The sequence below is a fragment of the Heterocephalus glaber genome, unplaced genomic scaffold (genome assembly GCF_053883595.1).
Source record: "Heterocephalus glaber isolate CG9 unplaced genomic scaffold, H.glaber_assembly_v1.0 deba00001118, whole genome shotgun sequence".
NCBI lineage: Eukaryota > Metazoa > Chordata > Mammalia > Rodentia > Bathyergidae > Heterocephalus > Heterocephalus glaber.
This window is the reverse complement of record NW_028258196.1, coordinates 3444786-3461309: the sequence shown is the minus strand read 5'-3', so window position 1 is coordinate 3461309 and position 16524 is coordinate 3444786. Positions and strand designations below refer to the sequence as shown.

General features: G+C 35.8%; 1 long non-coding RNA gene and 1 pseudogene across 2 annotated transcripts in view; both read right to left on the bottom strand.

Moving 5' to 3' along the window:
* Positions 1–10965: 10965 nt before the first annotated feature.
* LOC101715365 (centromere protein Q pseudogene) lies at positions 10966–13306 on the bottom strand (annotated as a pseudogene).
* Positions 13307–14498: 1192 nt separating this feature from the next.
* LOC147828378 (uncharacterized) overlaps positions 14499–16524 on the bottom strand; it is a 105172-nt gene continuing 103146 nt past the window's right edge. Inside the window, exon 6 of one of the 2 annotated variants that reach the window (XR_015450920.1) lies at positions 14499–16287. This is a non-coding gene — a long non-coding RNA (uncharacterized LOC147828378). Of the gene's footprint in view, positions 16288–16307; positions 16514–16524 lie in introns of those variants that run through there. The other variant, XR_015450921.1, reaches the window with a different exon arrangement.

Below are 16524 nucleotides of genomic sequence, written 5' to 3'. Positions count from 1 at the left end.
GTTCTATAATTTTCATTATAGAGGCCTTTTACATCCTTTGTTAGATTTATTTCTAGATTTTTAAAGCTACTGTAAATGGAATTGTTTTCCTGATTTCTTTCTTAGCTAGTTCATTATTGATGTAAAAAATTGATTTTTGTATCCTGCCACTTTGATGAATTTTTAATCAGATAAAAAGTCCTCAGTGGAATTTTTAGGGTCTTCTAAATATACACTCAAGTTGACAATGGGATCACATCAAATGAAAAGACTGCTGCTACACAACAAAGGAAACATTTAACAGAGTGAAGAGACAACCTATAGAATGAGAGAATGCCTTTGCCAGCCACTCTTCTAACAGATTAATATCCAGAATACATAAAGAATTCAAGAAACATTAAAAAACTCCAATCAACAAATGAACAAATGAACTAAACAGACACTTCTCAACTTAAGACGCACAAATAGCCAATAGGTATACAAAAATATTCAACATCTTTAGCCCTAGGGAAATGGAAATCAAAACTATGGTGAGATTTCATCAAGAATCATGAACGCAAAACACAATAAATGTGGCAAAGAGCAGGGAAAAAAGAACCATAACACATTGTTGGTTGGAATGTAAATTAAAGCAACCATTATGGAAAAAAGCCTAAAAATAGAGCTACCATTTGATCAGCTATACCATTCCTTGGTATATACCCAAAAGAATTAAAGTCACCATACTACTGTAAAGATACCTGAAGACCTATGTTCACTGTGACACCGTTACAAAAGCTAAGCTATGGAAACAGCCTAGGTACCCATCATCTGATGAATGGATAAAGAAAATGTGGTGTATATACACAATGGAGTATTTCTCAGCGTTAAGGAGAATGAAATCATATCATTTGCAAGAAAATGGATGGAGTTGAAGATCGTGATATTAAGCAAAATAAATCAAACTCAAAAAGACAAATATCACGTTTTCTTTCATATATGGAATCTAGGGAAAAAGAAGGGGGTACGAGTCAAAAGTAGAAGTGAGACTATTAGAGAAGAGGAAAGGAGTCAGGGAGGTGAGGGAGGAGGAGGAAGAGGTCTTGGGGTTAGGAATGATCAAAGTATGCTCTATGCATGTATGAATACACCAAAATGAAGCCCTTACTCCATCTAATACAAACTAATAAAAATATTTGTTTAGTAATTGAATAAATGTTATGAAAATCAAATAATATGAGTATGGTAGTATGTATTCAAGCTATAAATTCCTCTTTACATAAAAGGTTAGATGCAATGTTCTAATATTATGATTGTCTTATGGACAGAAAGCCTTCCAATGAGCAACAGAGTTTGTAAGAATTCAACCAAGCGCAATTAGGAATCTTGTCTCCAACAGAAACAAACCCCAGATGCTTTCTTTCCTTTTCAAAACCTCTTTTGATATTTAATGTTGATACTGTTTAATAATCCAATTAAGGGCAGTAAAATAGCAGAGAAAACTGAATGTTAGTAAAATATAACAATTTTTCCTAATAATAATTCCTCAAATTGTCAAAAGAATTTTCATAGCAATTTTTCAAACTGTTTCAGAAGTATTTTTTCAAAGGTAATTCTCAAGCAATATGGGTTTCATATGGACATTTCCACCCTAGATCACTTCAACTCTAAATGCAATTGGCATTACGTTGCATTGAGTGAAAAATAATCTTGACTTTTATCTGTTGTCATTTTAAGACATGTTTTGATATTTAAATTTTTTAAAAGTTGTTGGATGTATCTATTGGGGTTTAAGCAACCAATCCAAAAAAATTCTCTGAACGTTTTTTTAAAGCACATGTCATAGATTATGTCATATGGCATATTTCCATTAAGGGTTTTCTGTCTCTGAAAGCTGAGTATTTTGATTTGAAACTTAAAATTTTTCTGGACCAAGACAGTGGACTGGTAGGCAGGTAGATGGATGGGTGAATGGTGAATAGATGGATGAATAAATGGATAGAGAGAGGTACTGGGTAAGAAAAAAGAGAGACAGACAGACATGAGAGAGTGAACAGGAAAATGAGATATTCTGACTATTGACAAATTGCCAAAAATTTCAATAGAGTAAAAGTAATCTTTTAAATGAGGAAATGGCACAATTAACATCCATATGGAAAAATAAATTCAGATGCTTATCTCACATGAGATATAAGAATTAACTTAAAATGAACCATAGATATAAACATAAGAGCTAATCTATAAAATGTCCAGATGAAAACATAGAAAAAAATTTTACCTTGATTTAGGCAAAGAACTCTTAAATAGAGCATAAAAATATAAATCATAAAAAGAAAAAAGATATTAAATGTTATCAAATTTTAAATATTTTTGTTTAAAAACATTGCTAAGAAAGTGAAAAGTCACACCAAAGATTGTAAGAAAGTATTTATAAAACAGTGTTATGGTTTGGATCACGAATGTCTTTCAAAGGCTTCATTCTCTCATAAGAGGGCTTCTGAAAGGTGATCTTTGTGGGTGCCATAGCTGACTTGCTCTTAGGAGGTGGTGCCTGAGCAGAACAGGAGGGTCACTGGGGGTGTGACCTGGAAGGCTTTAGTTCCCTTCCAGGCTCCTCCCTTCTCACACTGTTTCCTGTCTGCCAGGAGGTCAGCACCTTTCCTCCTATACCACTGTGTCATGTCCACCTTTTTGTCCTGTTCCAAGTGGACCATGGACTGAGCCAAATAAACCTCCCTTCCCTTTAGCTGTGGGTGTTAAGTGTTGTGTCTCAGAGAGGAAGAAAGCGACTAAGACAATGTGACTGATAAAGGCCTTCTTGTTAAAATATATAAAGAACTCTTACAATTCAAGAATTTAAAAAGTTAAAGATTTGAAGAAACACTTCAGCAAGAAGACATAAGAATATGTATAAGAAAGTTGACTAAAAATATTTATTAGTTGGGAGTAAATATGTATCGGGCCATTCATAGGAAAGGACCACTAAAGCAGAAGGTTAGACAAAAGAAATACCCAAATTGAACCACAAAGAAAAAAAGAAATGAACAGAACCTGAGTGACTCATGGGCTGTAATTAGAACCTCAGAAAGGGAGAACAAAGTTAAAAGGTAGATTAAAATATTTTAACAGGCCCGCTGTGGTGGCACATGCCTGTAATCCCCACACTTAGGAAGCAGAATCAGGACTGTGGTGAATGTGAGGCCAGCCTGGGCTGCATAGTGAGTTCAAGGCCAGCCTGAACTACATAGCAAGACCCTGTCGCAAAAAAAAAGAACAAATATGAGTCAAAAATATTCAAAATTTAATTTTTTAATCTAGCAACAGATAATCAGCTTAACTAACTCAGAAAATAAAGAAAATCAAACAAGACACATGATAGTCAAACTGCTGAACCAAAGACAAAAACAGAGGAAAAATACATATATTACCCACAGAGAAACAGTGATAAGAATGACTACTGACATCATTAAAAGTAACATAAGCTCAAAGAATAAGAACTTTAATGTACTTAAAGAAAAACTTACCAATCTAGAATTACAGTGTATATCCAACAGAAATATTTTTCAGAAACAAAGGTATATCTAGATAAAGAGAAGTTGAGAGAATTTATTGCCAGAGAGAATTTATTGAGAGAATTTATTGTTACACTGCAAGAAATGCTAAAAGAAGCTACTCAAGATGAATGGAAATGATACCAGATTTACAGAAGGAATAAACCATACAAAAGGTAGTAATTATGTGAGTAAGTATACTGACTATTTGTAAATTGTTTAAAGGATAACTGACTGCTCCTATGTTTTTATGTCCCCTACAAAACTCATGCTGAAATTTAATTGTACTCTGAAGAAGTTGGACTGAGATGGTTAGGTCATGAAGGCACCATTCTCCTAAAAGGACTAACCCAATCCTGGGAATGGGTTAGGTATGCAGGAGTGGGCTCCTAAAGAAAGATAAGATTTTCCCAATTTTCACTTCAGTTTTATATGTGCTCACTTGCTCTTTGCCATACCATGACACGGCAAGAAGTTCTTATTGAATATGTACCCTTGATTTTAGGCTTCCTAGCTTGTAGAACCATGAGCCAAATAAATTTCTGTTGTTCATTTTTATATTTTCAATATGATATGTTCTCCAGAAAGTTCACTGTGCCAAAGGCTTGATTGTTGATTAGCTTTTGGCATATGATTAGCTCATGAGGGCTCTAACTTCATCAGTGAATTAAATTATTATGAGAACATAATTTGATGGCTTTTGGGGAGGTAGTAGAAGCAGGACGTGACACCTAATTGAAGAGAATGGATCATAAGGGCATGACCTTGGGGACTGTATCTGGTTCTCAACCCCTTCTCTTGTGGTTCTTTCCTTCTTTCTTTGCTTCCTGGGTAGCAGGAAGTGAATGGCTCACTCCATCACACCCTTCCACCATGATATTCTGTTTCACCAGGCCCAGAAATAACAGAGCTAGTCCAATGGACTGAAACCTCAAAAACCAGGAGCCAAAATAAATTTTTCATCCTTTAAGTTGATTTTCTCATCTATTTTGTCATAGCAGAAAAAAGCAGAATAACACATTTATAAATTATTCAGTCTGTGATATTCTATTATAGCAGCAGAGAGTGGATTAAGACAATTTAAAGCCCAATAATAACAACGTAACATTGTTATACTGCAACAATGTGACATTTAAAAGTTAAATGTACAATATCAATAACACAAAGATGAGAAGGAAGATAAGTTAAAAAAGAGTAAACAATCTAACCTTTAGAAAAAGTTTAAAAGTACAAATATTAGTTAAAATCTAATGGAAGAGATAAAATACAATACAAATAATATTTTCCATGTTTATAATGATAAAAATATATACACTATAAAATTTATCATCTTAACCATTTTTACATGGACAGTTCAGTGGCATTAAATACATTGATAATGTGTAACCATGACTACCATCTGTGTCCATAACTTGTCTTCTCACAAAACTGAAATTCTGTACCCATTAAACAATAATTCCCCATTCCCTTCTCACCCTGTATCCATTTATTTTCTATCTTGAGGATGTTGAATATAAATGACATCATATAATGTTTGTCTTTTGTGGTACTGGTTTTTTCTTTTAGAATAGTACCCTCAAGGTTCGTCAGTGTTGCAGCATATGGAAGACTTTCCTTCCTTTTTAAAACTGAATAATATTTCATTACATGTATATCTAAAATGCTTCTATAAATAGCAAGTAGTTGATTCATATTTTATACATTCTGCCAATCTCTGTCTTTTGATTGGAAAATTTATTTATATTTAAAGTAATTATTGATAAGGAAAGATTTTTTTCATTTTTCTATTTCTTTTTCTATACTATGCCTTCCAGTTTCATTGTTTTTCATTTCCTGTGTTACAGTCTTCTTTTGTGTTTAGTTGGGTTTTGTAGTGAAAAGTTTAAATCCATTGTCATTTTCTTTCCTGTATATTTTATAGCTATTTTATTCATGGTTACCATGGGGATTACAACTAATATCCTAACATTATAAGGCTCAAATTTGCACTTGTCTCTAGTTGGAATTTGTAGCAGCTTACCCTCAGTAACATACAAAAACTCTGCTCCTTTACAGCTATATCCCCACCTCTTTTGATTGTTAATATCACAAAATTACATATTTATACATTATGTGCCCCACACCATAAACTAAGAGTTCTTTCCAATTTATCAGTCTCTTAAATTATGCAGCATTAAAGTTATAAATCAAAGCTAAAATAATAATAGTAAATCTTTATCTCTGTACATTGGCTGAGTTACTGTCTAGTGTCATTTAACCCTCTAAGACTCCCTTGGGCCTTCCTTTCTTTCTTTCTTTCTTTCTTTTTTACTAGAGAAACAGATTTAATGCAAGATATCCAAATATATAAGGATTTACAAGGTTGGCTTGCAATGGCCACCCAAATCAGCCCAAAAGGGCTGTCTGTGCAATGGAGATCTGAAGGATCCAGTCAAAGTCCTGTAGCTCAATGTAATGTACGGTACAAGTCTGTATTAGGAGGCTGAAGGGTCTGTGCTAGAGGTTGACGAAGCTGTGCTGAAAGGCAGAAGATAGTGTTCCAGGTGAAGATGAAGACTGGAGCTCCTCTGAAAAAATGAGCCCTTCTCCGTTTCCCTTTTACACCATTCAAGTGACAAACCTGCTGGTTGCTATATTCACACCCAGAACTATGCTGATCCAATTTAGCTGGGCATTTCTTACTCAAGTTGACACAATCAGTTAACTATCACAGGCTCTATTAGTTGCTCTAAAAGCATGAGATTTTAAGTTTCCCAGGAAGAGTTTTTAAAGATATTCTGTAGAATTTGTTATTTTTAGTCCCTCTGCCATAGTTCCTCTCTTAAAGTCTCTTTCCCCGTAAAATCCATTAATGGTCTTTCTTACTATTATTTCCTAAGAGGATATTGCTTTTGATGCTTTTACTGAGCTGTTCCAGGATCTGCATGCCATATGGTTTTCCTCTTAACAGTGAGCATAAACTCACTTTGCTTAAGAACAAGTGTGTTCTTAGTGGTGTCTGCCTGTAGGAGAATAACAGAATTATGGGAACTTTTTTTTTTGAAACAGGGTGTCACTGTGCAGTTCAGGCCAGCCTTGAACTCACTATGTGGTCCAGTCTGCCCTTGAACTTCCAGTGATCCTTCTGCCTCAGCCTCCTGAGTGCTGGGATTACAGGCATGTGCTACCATGCCCAGCCCAGCAACTTCTAAATAAACTGACAAAAAGAGTTTAGGTTAGATACAAAAATAAATTGCAGCTATTTTATTTTACAAATAGCTTACAAATGATTTTTGATATATTTAATAATGTATTTATATTATACAAGCTTATTATCATAGATTCTAATTGGCTATGGGCCATTTTGTATGGCTTAACATATAATCTCCTTCTTCCTGCTTCTGAAATCTGGGGTGCAGGAACCTGCCTATCTTGCTGTTGCCTGAGAGACACATTTTAGTAATCTCAAATTTGTTCGCCTTTTTTTCCTTTTGTTTTGTTTTTTTGAGGTAGGGTCTCCTTATGTAGTTCAGGCTGGCCTTGAACTCACTAAGTCGCCCAGATCCTCCTGTAGTTGCAGAGATCCCCCCACCTCAACCTCCCAAGTACTAGGATTACAGGCTAGCGCCACAATGCCCGCTGTCTGCCTTCTTTTCTTTTTTTTTCTTAATTTTATTTTATTGGTATAATTTAGGTATATAATATACTGCCACTCATCATTGGAAATTTGCACATTTACATAATCTCTCTTGGTTCTTATTTTTCCCCCTTCCCCTGCCCTCCCTATTTAAAAGACTTTGTTTCCTTTTTTTCATTTTCTCATATTAATTCCATTCCCTTCTTTCCTTTCCCCTACCCCTCCCACTTCCCCTTCCCCCTTTTCTTCCTATTTGACATTATTCTACTATACATTTAGTCCTTATTTACACTTTCAGTTTCTTGCACTAGAGAAACTATTCAGTATTTACACACGTGTGTCCTGTATATTTCACTTAAGAGTATCGCCTCAATGTGCATCCATTCAGCAATAAATGTCTCTAATTTCTCATTTTTTATGGCTGAGTAGTACACCAATTAATAAAAAAACACAATTTCTTTATCCAGTCTCCAGTTGATGGGGATCTTGGCTGCATCCAAGTTTTAGCTATTACAAACTGTGCTCCTATGAACATGGGTGCACATATATCACTGTGGTATGATGCCTTTAATTCTTTTTTTTAATCTTTTTTATTTTTATTTTTTTATTCCTTTATTGGTACATTTTAGGTGTACAATATAATGACATTCATCACTGGAGATATGCACTTTTACATACTTTCTTGATTCTTATTTTGATTCTTATTTTGATTCTTTGATTCTTATTTTTCCCCCTTCCCCTGCCCTCCCTTCAACCCCTCCATCCCTCCCTATTTACAAAGGCTTTTTTTCATTTTTTCATTATCTCACTTTAATTCCATTCCCTTCTTTCCTTTCCCCTACCCCTACCACTTCCCCCTCCCCTTTGCCCCTTTTCTTCCTATTTGACATTATCTATTATACCCTTTAGACCTTATTTACTTTGTAGTGTAGTTTGAAGTTGGGGATTGTGATACATACACCCTCCCACGTCTCTGTTAGCTAGGATTGCTTTAGCTATTCTGGGTCTGTTCTTGTACCAAATGAATTTTTGGATTGTTTTCTCAAGGTCCATGAAGTATGCTGCTGCAATTTCAATTGGAATTGCATTGAATCTATATAACAGTTTAGGAAGCATGGCCATTTTCACTATGTTGATCCTTCCTACCCAGGAGCAAGAGATGTCTTTCCATTTTCTGATATCCTCTTCAATCTCTCTTTTCAGAGTGCTACAGTTTTCAGAGAAGAGGTCTTTGGTATCTTTTGTTAGGTTGATTCCTAGGTATTTCAGTTTTTTGGATGTTATTGTGAAAGGAATTGTTTGCCCCATTTCTCTCTCAGTGAGTCTGTTGTTCGTGTAGAGGAAAGCTATTGATTTTTGTGTGTTGACCTTGTATCCAGCTACTTTACTGAATTTGGTTAGTAAGGCTAGAAGACTTTTGGTGGAGTTCTTGGGGCCTTCTATATAGAGCATCATGTGATCTGCAAAAAATGACTATTTGATTTCTTCCTTTCCTATCTTTATTCCTTTCATTTCTTTCTCTTGTCTAATTGCCATGGCTAATGGTTCCAAAACTATATTGAACAGGAGGGTGATAGTGGACATCCTTTTCTTATTCCTTATTTTACTTTATGATCATTTAATATAATATTGGTTGTTGGTTTTTCATAGATGGCTTTTATCAGATTCAAGTAGAGACCGTCTATTCTAATTATTTGTAGGGTTTTTTTTATCATAACTGCACGTTGGATTTTGTCAAATGCTTTTTCTGCATCTATTTAGATGATCATATGGTTTTGTCCTTGGCTCTATTGATATAATGCGTTACATTGATTGATTTGCATATGTTGAACCATCCCTGCATCCCCAGGATGAATCTCACTTGGTCAGGGTGTAGATGTTCTTGATGACCTTCTGTATTCTATTTGCAAGTATCTTGTTAAGGATTTTTGCATCTATGTTCATTAGTGAGATTGGCCTATAGTTCTCTTTGTCAGTTGAGTCTTTCTCTGCTTTGTGGATCAAGGTGATGCTTGCTTCCTGGAATGAATTCTGGACTATTGTTTCCATTCATTTTCATTGAAGAGTTTAAGCAGTAATGACAGTAGTTCCTCTCTAAATATCTTGTAGAAATCAGCAATGAAGCCATCAGGACCTGGACTTTTCCTAGTTTGTAAGTTTTTAATTACATTTTCAATTTCATTGGTTGATATTGGGTTGTTTAGAATTTTTAGGTCTTCTTCGCTCAACTTTAGTAATTCATATGTATCTAGGAATCTGTCCATTTCTTCTGTGTTTTCCATCTTATTGGTATATAGGTTCTTGAAACAGGTGTTGATGATCCTCTGAAATTTCTCCTGGGCCAGTTGTAATTTCACCCTTTTCATTCCTAATTGCATGGATTTGGGCCTTTTCTTTCCTTTTTCTGATAAGGTTGGCTAAGGGTTTGTCAATTTTGTTGATTCTTTTGAAGAACCAACTCTCGGCTTCATTGATTTTTTTGTATCATTCTCTTAGTCTCCATTGAATTGATTCTGCTCTGATCTTTATAATTTCCTCTCTTGTATGAGCTTTGGGTTTGTCCTGCTCTTCTTTTTCTAGAAGCTTGGAGTTCAGCATAAGGCTGTTTAATTGGGCTTGCTCTGTTTTCCTAATGTGTGTATTCACTGCTATGAATTTCCCTCCTAAGACTGCTTTCATTGTGTCCCATAGATTCTGATATGTTGTATTGTCATTGTCATTTAATTGAGGGAACTGTCTGATTTCTTCTTTAATTTCTTCTGTGACCCATTGGTTGTTCAGAAGTGTCTTATTCAATTTCCATGTGTTTAGGTAATTTTTGTAGTTTCTTTTGCTATTGATCTCCAATTTTATCGCACTATAGTCTCATAATACACAAGGGATAAATTCAATTCCTTTGCACTTACTTAAACATGTTCTATGAATATTGGTCTATTTTGGAGAATGACCCATGTGCAGCTGAAAAGAATGTGTATTCTGATTTTGTGGGGTTAAACACTCTGTAAACATCTGTTAAGTTCATTTGTTCAAGTGTTCAAGTGAGTTCTAGTACTTCATTACTTATTTTTTGTCTAGTTGATCTATTTATTTGTCACAGTGGGGTATTGAGGTCCCCCACTACTATTATATTAGTGCTTATTTGATTTTTCTTGTCCAATAGCATTTGTTTTATATAATTGTGTAGACTAGTATTTGGTGCCTATATATTTATGATTGTCATCTCTTCCTCTTGGATTCTTCCCTTTTCAAGGATGTAGTGTCCTTCTTCATGTCTCTTAATCAGTGTTGGTTTGAAATCTACTTGATCTGCAAATAAGATAGCTACTCCTGCTTTTTTCAGGTTCCCATCACATTGAGTATTGTTTTCCACCCTTTAACTTTCAATCTATGTGTTTCTTTTTTAATTAACCATGTTTCTCTTATGCAGCATATTGTTGGATTTTGCTTCTTGACCCATTCTGCCAGTCTATTTCTTCTGATTGGTGAATGAGACCATTAACATTGATGGTTATAACTGATACATATTGACTTATCATTGTCAGGACTTTTTCTTTTTGTTGGATTCTCCCCCTTTACATTTAATTTCTTGTCGCATCTGATGGAGTCATTCTGCTGTGCTTCCTGGGGTTGTGATCCTCATTGTCTTTTCCTAGGATATTTTCTAAAATTTTTTGGAGTGCTGGTTTGGTATTCATGAAGTTCCTAAGGTGCTCTTTGTCATGAAAGTATCTTATTTCTCCATCAATTTTGAAAGATAGTTTTGCAGGGTACATCAATCTGGATTGGAGGCTGTTTTCCTTTATGGCTTGGAATACATCACTCCAAGCTCTTCTTGCCTTGAGTGTTTGCATTGAGAAGTCTGCTGTGATTCTGATGGGCTTTCCTTTGTATGTGATTTGTTTCTTTTCTCTAACTGCTTGTAGAACTTTGTTCTTCTGTTGAGTTTCTGAAATCTTAACAATTATATGCCTATGTGTAGATGTTTTTTGATCAAGGCTATTTGGAGTCCTATATGCCTCACTTATTTGTATGTCAAATTCTTTTCCCCAGCTTGGGAAGTTGGTAAGTTTTCTGCCATCACTTCTGTGAAGAGTTTTTTTATGTCATCTGCACTCTCTCCTGTTTCTTCATTGACTCCAATTAGTCTTATATTATTCTTCTTTGTATCATCTAGTAGCTGTTGGATTGATTTCTCATGTTCCCTTATAATTTTGAAACAATTTTTCTTTTCCTGGTCACTAATTGCAATCTTATCTTCTATATCTGAAATTCTGTCCTCACATTGGCTCATTCTGCTGTGTAGACTTTCAATGGAGTTTTTGATCTCCTAGAAATCTGTTTGTATCTGTTTTATGGATTCCATTTGTTTCCTATGTTGGGACTCCATCATGTTCCTCAGCTCCTCTATTTTTTTATCTGTGTCCTATCTAGATTTATTAATCATGTCTTGCACTAAGGGCACAATTTCTGCTGTTATCTGAGAAATTATTTCTGATTTCATTTTTTCCATATCCTCTTTTGTTGCTAGTTCAGGGAGTCCAGATGGTTGAGTATCAGAGTGTCCCATCTCCTTTCCCTTTGAGGTTGCCCTAGGTGATCTGGAAGTCTGTTTTTGAGATTTGTTTACATGTCTTCCCATTTTGATTGGGGGGGGTGCTGTTGGTGCCGACACAGCTCACCTCATCTGCACTGGGAGTGATGGAATGGTGGCCCAGAAGCCCCTTAATCTGGGGTGGGAGTAGTGGAATGGCGGCCCAGAAGCCCCTACTTCTGGGCTGAGAACAGTGGAGTGGCCTGTCTTTCTTCTTCTTTGATCTGTCAGTACCTTCTACCTTTGGTGGCTGGTTCTTGCACACTGAATCTTCTCCAAACAGTTTTTGGTTGGTTTTATGGGAATTAATGTTCTCGGATTCCTTTTCAGTAATTTTCTTAAGAGTATGCTTTGATGACAATAGAAAATAAATGTTTAAAACAAAGAAAGTAAAAACTTAATGCCAATTTCAGAGTTGAAGGAATCTGGAAAACTATTGAACAAGATTAGGGAGTTAGGTAAGGGTAGGGGCACTTGGGGATTTGTCAGTACAAGCTCTCAGCACTTCACACACACAATGTCACAGCATCACAACTCCTCTGTGCCAATAACAGGTGAGCTCCCAATAGCCATCACAAACCAGCTATCCTAGGTATCATAGCTATTCCTGCCTTGTGTTTTAGGCAAATAGGTGCAGTACAGCAACATATTGATTTTCTAGATTTTATAACTGCTAAAATCAGTTTTGAGGACTACATTACATGCTACTGTTAGGCCTACACAGGCTAATTTTAAAGCGCATATTAGAGGATAATAAATCCTGCAGAAGCTTCATCCTCTGTAACATCATAGGTTAACAGTTTTACAAATTTATAAACATTAAATTAATAGGAAACAATATTAAAAATTCTCTAAGAGGGCTTTCGTTTCTTATAGGCTTCTTTGATGAACCCTGCATTTTCTTCATCTGGGATGAATTATGAAAAATATCCAAGTCTTTTAGAAGAACATTCTGGTTTGGAATTAGATTCAAAACTTCTTTCTGCAGTATGCGTGCTTTCAGGCTGTGCCGAGAAGGCTCTGGGAGAAAATATGTTACGTCTATCCAGCTGAAGCATCTCTTTTGCCTTTTCCTCCTCTTCCTCTATCTCATGTGCCAGAATTTCAATTTTGTTTTTTAACTCTGAATATTCCCAGTCACTGACTCCATAGTCTGTACTATTTTATCTATTTCTTCCTGCAATAATGCCAGACTTTGTTCATTATCTCTTGTCTTGTGCTCTTTCCATTTTCAGTAGACTTATCACATTAGTTAAATATTTCAGCTTTTGGGGAGAGGCTTTCAAGGGTTTCGCACAGTTGTAACAACCTTTTCTTCAGGCAGTTGAGATGATACTGAACTTGTTCTTTTTCTTTAGTATTATTACTCAAAATTGCTATTATTACTGCTTCCATCATAGTTTACAAATGCTCCCTCACACTCTTTGAAAGAGGTTGCCAGGTTTTTCTCTTGTTGGATGCTATCTTTATCTGCTTTAGATTAATATGATTTATTTGTCCTTCAGAAGACATGTGCTTTGGTTAATTTTTACTTCTTTTTATTGTGCTTCTAACCTCTTTCTCTGACAACTCAACTTCTTCATCATCAATTTATTTTGATTTTTTTTAATTGTTGAGACTTTGGGGGGAAGCATTTGCTTTACCAGGCATCTTGACCTAAATAGTACAATTATAATGCTTTAAAAAAAAAACTCGACTGATTCTTCTTGAATGTATCTGAAAACCACACTTAGTGAAATTCATGCCCAAACCCCTTGAGCATTTCTTGCAGAGTAAGGTGTGGTGATAAACTATTTTGCCTTTGTTTATCTAATCTTTTAAGTTGCTTCTCACTTTTAAAGAACAGTTTTGCTGGATTTTGGCTGGCACAAAGTTGTTATTTTTTCTCCTAGCACTGTGAATATATCTGACCCCTGCCCTTGAGTTCCACCATTTTTGATGATCTCATTGAGAATCCCTTGTAGAGATGAGCTACTTCTCTCTCTTACTACTGTCAAGGTTATCTCATTGTCTCTGGCTTTCAAAAGTTTGATTACAATGTGTCTTGATGTGGATCTCTTTGAGTTCATCACCTGTGGAGTTCATTGAGCTTCTTGGATGTTTTTATTTATGTCTTTGATCAAATCTTGGAAGCTTTCAGGCATTATTTCCTCACTTTTTTCCTTTCTCCCTTCTCTGCTTCTTATTCTGAAACTCCTACAATGCATATATTAGCCAAGTTGATGGTGTCCCATAAGTTCCTGTTATGGTTTAGATCTAGATGTCTCCCAGAAATTGCATGTGTTCATAGGTAGGACTTTTAGAAGGTGATTAGATCATGGGGGCATGATACTTATCTACTAATGAATCCATAAGGGAATGCACTATTAGGAGATAGTGTCTAGTCAGGGAGCAGCTTTACCTCTATCATCCCCCTCTACCATGTTTTTTCTGCACTGGAGCCAACCAACCATGGACAGAAACCGTGAGCCAAAATAAATGTCTCCTCTTTTAAATTGTGGGTGTCAGGTATTATGTCTTGGCAGCAAGGAAAGTGACTAAAACAGTCCCATAGATTATGATCACATTTCTTCAGTCTTTTTTGTTTCTGTTCCTCAGAACAGAATATAATTCTACTGTACAAAATACAGTATTGTATAAAATACAATTCTATTGTATTTTCTTCAAGTTTGCTGATTCTTTCATTCCCAGCTTAAATCTGCCTTTGAATATTTCAAGTGGATTTTTCATTGCTGTTAGTGCACTTTCCAGCTTCCAGAATTTCTTTATGTTAGGGGTTTTATCATTACTAATACTTCCATTTTGTTCCTACATTATTTTCCTAACTTTTCCATATCTTCTTTTTATTCCTTGAACATCTTTAAAGCACTTGTTTTCTAGTCTCCGTCTAGAAGATCCACAAGCAGGTCTTCCTCAGGGAAAGTTTTTGTTGATTCATAATTTTTCTTAAAGGGGACACACTTTCACTTTTCTTTGAATGCTTCATGATTTTGTTGTTGAAAAACTAAACATGTAACTCATATATGGTCACTCTGAAAATCAGGTTCTCATTTTTCTCCCAAGTCTGCTGGGGTTTTTTGTTTTGATTTGTTTTGGTTTTGGTTTTTTATACCAGGGATTGAACTCAGGACCTTGTGCTTGCCAGACAGGTGAGGTGTCATTGAGCTACACCCCTGTCCCCCAAGTCTACTGATTTTTGTTATTGTTTTTTATTTCCTTATTGTCTTAGTCTAGCTCTGTGCCAAGTATCAACCTGATGTGTAAATTTAATGTCTTCTCAGATCTTTCCTGAGCCTGTGCCTTTCCAGGAATATGCAGGGTCACCTACTTTCACTCATACATGCAGCTGCTTTTGAATAGTCTAGCCTTTCACATCTGGTTTCTAGAGGGAAAATACAAGAAAGAGGAAGGAGGTCTGGCTCTGGCCCTTTAAATACTTTGGAAGTCACTTTGGCCAGACAAGGAGGCATTGCTTGGTCCCATTCTCCTTTTCCCTCTGCAACTCTGTGCTTGAAACTGGCACTCAGTGACCAGGACATTGGTCCCAATATCATGAGGATAAGGTCCTATGTCCACCCCATCTCCTGGAAGCTGCATTCAAGCAGCATCAGGAACACATGCATGGCTGTAGGTGTGGGGAAGAGGTGCAGATGGGTACCTACTTCAAGAGGTCAAATTTAGCAAAGCTATCCTCAATTTACCTTCCAACCTTTCTCTGGAAGCTGCAAGCCTTCACATAGAAGCAGAGTTGCAAAATAGTTACATTAGCCATATTCTACCAGTGCAGTTTCATCTAGGTGTGAAGAGACAGATTTCTCGTGCTTCCTACTCCACTATCTTCCCAAGAATCTCATTAACGCAAAATAAGACAGGAAAGAAGGAACAGTGAAAATGAACAAAAACCTAATAGACATATTCATCCACACCAATGATTACATAAAGCGGTGCAAACACTCAAATTAAAGGCAGAACTTTTTATTGAGTAAACAAAACAAAACTCAAATACATGCTATTTATACATGATGTACTTTAAATACAAAGATACAAACAAACACTTAGGAAAAAATGAGAAAACACACATTTTCAATATCAGGATTAATAGGAGGGGCATGTCTACAGACTTTGTTGATGCTGAAGGGGCATTGCCTTCATTTTGAACAGTTACAACCTCACCTGGCATCCCAACTGACCAAATTTTCATTCAGAACAATCACTAATCATAATCACAAGCCATAGATTGTGCCAAACATTTCACATACATCTCTCACAACCCTATTGTAGAGATATGATTTTTGTTTATATTTTGTAGATGAAGGAATTGAAACTTACAGAGGATAACTGGCTTACCCAAAATTGCACAGCCTGTTAGTAGCAAAACTGTTTACTTATTGGACTAACATCCTGGAAATATGCCTAACTTATAAAGATCTTCTCACAATGAATCTAAATGCATGTATTATTTTTTAAAGAAAGAATAGTTTTTGAAAGCAAAACAATTTCACAGCCTGAAAGTCTTGAAGGAAAAATGGAAGAGCTATTCACAGAATTGCTGCCACCGTTGCCTTGGAAACCTGAAAAGAGATTACATACACATCAGTTTTACAACTCCATCTTTTAATAGGTGCAGAACATAACCACAGGCTGCTGATTCCTTGTGGAAAACTCCTAGAATAATCCTTCTAATCAAAAAATCTCTTCAGCTCTTTTAATACAAAAATCCCAGTGCAGCATATGCTGAACTCTGCCAGATGGAGTGGATGATGATTCTCTTTTCCTCAACTACTTCCTATCCTCTTCCTGTAGAGATA